Source organism: Gekko japonicus, unplaced genomic scaffold (genome assembly GCF_001447785.1).
Source record: "Gekko japonicus isolate JY-2015 unplaced genomic scaffold, Gekko_japonicus_V1.1 scaffold30, whole genome shotgun sequence".
Classification (NCBI taxonomy): Eukaryota; Metazoa; Chordata; class Lepidosauria; order Squamata; family Gekkonidae; genus Gekko; species Gekko japonicus.
Genome location: NW_015168045.1, coordinates 118,754 through 125,693, shown reverse-complemented (window position 1 = coordinate 125,693; position 6,940 = coordinate 118,754). Strand labels below are relative to the sequence as shown.

The following is a 6,940-nucleotide window of genomic DNA, read 5'->3' as shown; positions in this document are numbered from 1 at the left end:
TTATCTTGACCAGGCTACCCTACATCCCCCTCTGGTGTTTTTTGTACACATTGCAGAGTGGCGCACACCTGCCCCAGTGACATCATAACTGGCTTCCCCATTCTTTTATCATTTGGTTGAAGCTCAGTGGGTTGTGTGCTTTTCTGGATGTCAAAAGTGACTCCTGGGTTTAGCAGGGTTTAAGACCACTGTTCTAATGTGTGCTGTGATAGGAGTGTAAACTTCAGAATCTCTGATTGTCTGGTGTAACAATGGTAATGTGCTGTGTCCTTTTCTTTTAACAATGTGAGAGTATCTGTCTTCTGAATCTTCTGTAAACTTTAACTTTAGCAGTGTGACTCATATTCCAATGTGTGGGTAGAGACAAACCCTTGGGAGTAAGTAGTTAGCATGGATACTTTGAAACACACTCCACCCCCTGAGATATATCACATGTCCATTGCTGAAATTTTTGTGGCTCCTTTTTTGGTAAAATATTGATAGCACGGGTTTCATTTCGCTTTTGCTCAAGAGTAATCAGAGTAGTCATGAACTGTATGTTTAAAAAGTATTCTGAGTGCTTCCATATAAGAAACATGGTTTGTGTAATCCTATTATTTTAACTATTCCAGAAAGTAAACATTAACAGCATCAACTCTCAGCAGCATGTCTTTTATGATGGGTAGTTTATCTTTTTTCCATCTCAATTAAACATATTGTTATATTTTTAATCTACAGCATAAGCATTGGGTTGGATCCAGACTGAATTGGCAATAGCCACTGATTCTCCCTTACTGCTGCAGACATCCACCTACCACCCAACCCGGTCATACTTCAGATCCCCTATCCCCCAGGAGAACCATTTCATGGAGTTCAGTGGGTTGCAATAGGGGGTGGGGAGAGAGACAGGAAAGTTCCCTTCTGATAATGGAAAATTTAGCCCTAATCCAACCCATTGTGTAGGATGGTGTTTTGTTCCTGTTAAATCTAGTTTTTAAATGTTGATTTGTTAAAAATATTTGTCTTCTCATGAATATATGTGTGTGTTTCAGTGTGGCAAATATGCAGATAGAGATGAAATAAGGAGATTTTTTTGCTTTTGGTACACAACAGTTGTATTCTGATCATGGGTACAGTTGTTGTGTCATGTTAATTTTCAGCTGTTCAGTTTTCAGTATCCTTTGTGTGACATTGAACTGAGTGCCTGAGTAAAATTCTTTGCTGTTCTGCTGTACACAAATAGCATGGGCAGCAACAGTTACAGGTAATTTATCTGTATGTTACAGTGCTTGTAACTGAGCAGATCAGATTTGCAATAAATTTCTTGCCTAGTTGGTTGAAGCAAGTAAAGTTATAGTAAATCCCATCTATATAAGGAATTAGTGGCTAATGCTAATAAAATTAGGTTCCTTACATACTGCTTTATGTCTGAAAAGCAAACATGGTTGCCCACATAGATTCAGATTTGGTTCTTAGTTTTAGCTAATGAATTGATTTCTATGAACTCAAATCCTTATTTATTGTACGTAAACTAAAAAGTGTCATAGAAATGAGAACTTTTGAATAGACTGAAAGTAGTTCACAGTTTAGGATGAGTTCGTCCTTGTGTCTGGTGCATCTAGGCCTGCAAACCTGAGCCAAGCACACATTTTTACCTTCCAGTTGATCAAGGTGGTGTGAAAACTTGAATAGCGGGACCTCTTATCCCACAGTCATTGTTTGCTATTATTCAAGAAAATGAAACTTTTTTCTTAATTTAGTCAGCTTCTTACAATTGGTTTCTTTACAGTGTTGGCTTTCTGTTAGGGTCCACTTTTGCTTCCACCATGTCTTGGTGGTGCTCCTTCAGCAACCCAACCTCTTGCCCAGCCCCCTGCAGTGCCTCACTGCTCTCTACCTGCTGTGGGAGATGTAGTGCACCAAGCCCCTTGCTGCCAACCTCTTCATGTATCTCCTCAACCCAGCGCACCCCCCCCCCCCCAGCATGCCTGCTCAAACTTTGGCTCTGGCCAAGCTGGAAGAGGAGGAGGCTGGGGTTCATAGTGGGGCAGCTGCACCCTTTGCGTGATTTTTTTTTGTTTCTCAAAAACATCTTGTTGGGTAGTGTAGAAAAGAATGCTGGAATAGATGGATGCCAAAGTCATAGTTTGCCTAGGGCACCAAAAAACCTTGGGCCAGCCCTGGACTGGTCACCCTATAAAGTAAATTTGGATGTGTGGGTCACCATCCTAAAAAGGTTGGGAACCATTGGCCAGGCCACTATATAGTAACTGAAGTTCGATGGTACAAATTATGTAGGTTCACAAATATAATTTTTCAAATTATTCTTGTCATCTGTTGTTTACTTTGAGTTGTTGACATTTCCATTTCTGGTTTATAGAATAAATTGATCACATTTTGTATCCATGGGGAAAAACAGTACAAAGCATATCCTAGGGGTTACCTTGCTGTTACTGAGAACAGATTATTCAAACTAGCTATAAATATACTTTCTGCACAAAAGATTGGCTGCATTTTCATATCATTTCTAATTATACAAGATGACAGAAGCAGCTGCACAAATACCATCTTTATAAAAAAGTTCTAGAGTAACTAATTTTAGCATCAAAACAAGCTTTGAAAATATGTATATTGCTTTTGATAAATTAATGTGGCCAGATCCTTTTGAAAGAAATTTGACTAGGAAGGTGGCATTCTGGTAGGCCCAAACATAAATCCAGCAATAAACTTAACTATGTGTACCTGAGTAAACAATATAAATTACATCTTCTGGTTATTTTTTGCAATACAAATATATCAATTGAGTTATCTACACATGTTTGGTCACTTGAGTTATGTTAATAAATCAATTACAAATTAAAATTGAATTGCAGTTGAGGAAATAGGGTACTGGGATAAACCTTGCAGGTTACAATGCAGAAGACGTTTTGAACCTCTGTGTTAGTTCCTGAACAGCACAATATACGTTTGGATCCAATTAGCTGTCAGTGTAAGGCTTTGATGGCCATGGATCCTTCACTCTCTCCCCTTTTGGACCTTGATAACATTTGTCCAGGATTGTAGGATTTTTGTGTACTAAGGACCCAGTGGATCAGAAGGCTTCCGTGAGGACAGGACAAAATCAGCGTTTCACTAGTGGAACATGCAGAAAGGGCAGTTTCATCCCACTCCCCACTGCAGCCTTCTGTGCTCCATGGATGTCTCACAACCCTGGGGATGCATATTATAGGGAAATGCATCAAAGAGAAGGAATTAGGTAAGATCACTTTCCTCCTCTGCTGATGCATGACAGAACTGTAAGAGGGAGAAAGAAGCTATTTTTATCAGATGGTTTTTCTCTTTGTCATTTGGCACATTTTGTTTGCAAGGCTCCCCCAAACTTCAGAGAAGCTCTTCTCGGCTAATGGCATAGTGCTTGAGGAAGGGGAAGCCAGGGAAGACCTGTGCTACCAATACCTTCCATGAACTCTGCCATAGGATCCAACCCAAGGAGTTCCAGGTCCACCGCCTTCAAGACTGGTTCCTGGAAACTTTTAAACTCATGAGGACTTTTCTGCTTTGGGATTTGTTTCAACTCTGTCACCATAAGTCATGTCAGAAGTATGGGAATGGGCCGTATTTAGGATTATAGCAATTGGAAACAAACTACAGAGTATTACACACGATATGTTAAGAAACGCAGAAAATGGTGTGACAGTATAAAAACAATGTAATGAGAGTGGTATAATACATAAAACAGTATATACTATACACAGTATATAGTTCAGAGTTCTGTTCCCTTTATGAAAACGCTTTCCTGTGCCATTTTGTTATAGTCCTGTTTTCTCTATAAAAATGCCTCCTGAAAAATTCAGTTTTACACAGTTTGTGGAATGACAAGCACTTTCCTGACCACCTCAGGCAGGCTGTTCCACACAGGATGGGGACCTGAACAGAGAATGCACATATATGGGCAGTTGTTTTATGTTGTGTATCTATTTCATACAGAAGGCCCTTTGTAGATAAGTGAAGCTGAACAACAGAAGAGACAGTATTCACAATAGGATCACTAGTCCCCTGCTTCTAGGGGCTCGAATCCGCTGCCGGGCAGCTGACCAGTTTGGGAAGCCCCACTCCCAAGTTGTGGCCACCAGTGTTCCCTCTAAGCTGAGTTAGTGTGAGCCAGCTCAGTTTTTTAGCCTCCGGCTCACACATTTTTGTCTTTGCTCAGGAAGGAGGGCTCTAGAGCAAACTAATTTATGCAGTAGCCAAATCGCTCGCTCACAAAATAGAATTTTTGCTCACAAGACTCCACAGCTTAGAGGGAACATTGGTGGCCACCCCTCTCCCTCCCCTCTTGCAGAGATTTAAAGGGTTTCAGCTGATCAGCAGGGAGCATGTGGCCCACTGAGCAGCTGGAGGGCTCTTTAAATCTTTCAGCAGGGATCTTTCACTGGCCACAGCTCCGCTCGCAAAAGGACCTTTTAAAGGGTCTTTTTTGAGTGGTGTGGGGGCTATGGCACAGGCGGATTTCCCAGCAGTGATTCGCCACTTGGGATTCAGGCCTCCACTGCCACCCCACTCTCTGTGAGTCCCATTTCCAGTCTGTGGACCATTGTTTTGTTTTGCACATTTGGTGTTATATTCTTGATATGATTTTTATGGACCTCACTTCTGTGGCTTGAAGTAGCTCTATTGATATCCTGTCTACTCATGGTGATTTGTTTCTCCCAGTTGTTTTGAGTGCAGCTTTCGCTTCACTTTCTAAAATTGTGGGTGGTTCTTCAAAAGATTCTTCTAGAAAGGAATCTGTCATCCTTTCATTGCTTCCGTATAGTTCTTCAGTGTATTGTTCCCATCATTTCTTTATTTTGTCTAATTAATATATTTCCATGTTGATCTTTCAGCATGCCTAACAATGTTTTAAATTTCCCCTTGATTTCTTGGATCTTGTAGAACAGATCTCTTGTTCTTCCTTTTTTTTTTTTTTTGGTTCTCTTCTATTTCTTTACACTGGTTGTTATAATAGTTCTCTTCGTCTCTAAATGCCAGTTGCTGGAATGTTGGTATTTAGACTTCTGATTCTATTTCTGTCACCGTTTACTTTTTCTTCTCATCTGTCTTTAGCATTTTTAATTGTTTAATTAGTCATCCACTGAGGCTTTTTATTTCTTTTTGGCTACAGGAATTGTCTTTGTGCATTCTTCCTTGATGATACCTCTGGTTTCAACCCATAATTCTTCTAGTTCCAGTTAACTTGAACTTAGTAATGCAAAACTGTTCTTTACAAGATCTTTAAACTCTTCAGGAATGTTGTTTGGATTATATTTTGGCACTATGGATGTTTTGGTGTTTTTCTTCAGCTTTGTTCTATTTTTTATATTAACAATTCATTGTCTGTACAACAATCAGCTCCCGGTCTTCTTTTAGCAGAGAGAAATCTATTTGATTTCGGTATTGGCCATCTGGTAATGTCCACATATACAATCATCTGTTTGGTTGCATGAAACGTGTTTGCAATGAACAGCTTGTCTTCACAGAACTCTGAGTTTCATTTCTTGCTCCTAGCCCAAGTTTTCCAACAATATTTGATTCTGCTTTGTTTCCCGCTTTTGCGTTCCAGTCATCTTCCTGAATATTTGCATAAAAGCTTTCAACTTCGTCCTCTTCAGTATCTGTATTTGGAGCATAGACTTGAATGATGGTTATTTTTGATAGGTTTTCCATGAAGCCTGATTGATATTGGTTGGTCAGACTTTTGCATTATGGCCCCAATTGCTTGTGCTACCTCATCTCACTCCTAATCCAGTCCTGTGGAACAGCTACCATCCATCTATCCTTTCATATCTAACACAAGGAGGACACAGTAACGAGGTCATTGTTGGCCTGCCAGTAGCACAAAGAAGAGCAAGAGGCCTCTAAGGCCCAAATGGTTTAGGACTCAGTTGAGTACTTCCCTGACATCTATATATAAAGTGTCAGTACCTGCACAAATGTCATTGCCTGGTTGTCGCCTGATCTTGAAGTGCACCGCCATCATCTCAGTATTTCAAAATATTTATTTAAAGGCATTGATATAAGACTTGTTAATTGCATTTGCAGTGTTAATTTTTTTATAGTCATCTCTCAGAAGGCAGATGTCCTTCTAATTTTTGTTCTTTGCCCCATCCCTCCACCTCTTTATCCCAGCAGCTGCTCATTTTAGTACTTTTGTAGGGATCCCACTATTACATTTTAGCAGAAGAGAAGGCTACAAGACACAACATTTTCATTTGTTTCATAACTTGTGGGTTGTAATTGGAATAGATAGGTCATGCTGACCTAGAGGAGCAAGGGTAAAGCTTACTGAAATAGGTTCTCGCTAGACAGTGATCCAAATATAATCTTATCAGTTCCTAAATTCCTATCATATTTTCCTTTAGTTAATTTAGTAGCCTTCTAGTTCTTGCTCAAGATCTTCTGATCAGAGGAGCTCTGAAAAATAAAAGGAAATATGTCCTTAATATTAATAATAAGCATTGTGGAGAAAACACTGGAGAAAGGCTATGACTTAATTGCAAAACTTGTATGTTTAAATGAATAAGGTCCTAGATTCAATTCCTTGCATCTCTAATCATGAGGGAAACAGACCAGTACCTGAAATAAGATGGACTTTTGGTTTTATTTCTCTTTGGTGTAGTGGTTTGGTGTAGTGGTTAAGTGCACGGACTCTAATCTGGGAGAACCGGGTTTGATTCCCCACTCCTCCACTTGACCTTGGGCAAACCATAGTTCTGATAAGAGCTGTCCTTGAAAAAGAGCAGTTTCTGTCAGAGCTCTCTCAGCCCCACCTACCTCACAGGGTGTCTGTTGTGGGGAGGGGAAGGGAAAGGAGTTTGTAAACCGCTCTGAGACTCCTTTGGGTAGTGAAGGGTGGGCTATAAATCCAATCTCTTCTTCTTAGTTTTACTCAATCATCCTTTTGCCTGATTTAAGAATTCCT

General features: G+C 40.0%; 1 protein-coding gene across 7 annotated transcripts in view; it reads left to right on the top strand.

Moving 5' to 3' along the window:
* The window catches only part of DNAJB4 (DnaJ heat shock protein family (Hsp40) member B4), a 37,872-nt gene that overhangs the window by 10,341 nt on the left and 20,591 nt on the right, over positions 1-6,940 (top strand). The gene's annotated exons all lie outside the window — the stretch shown is intronic.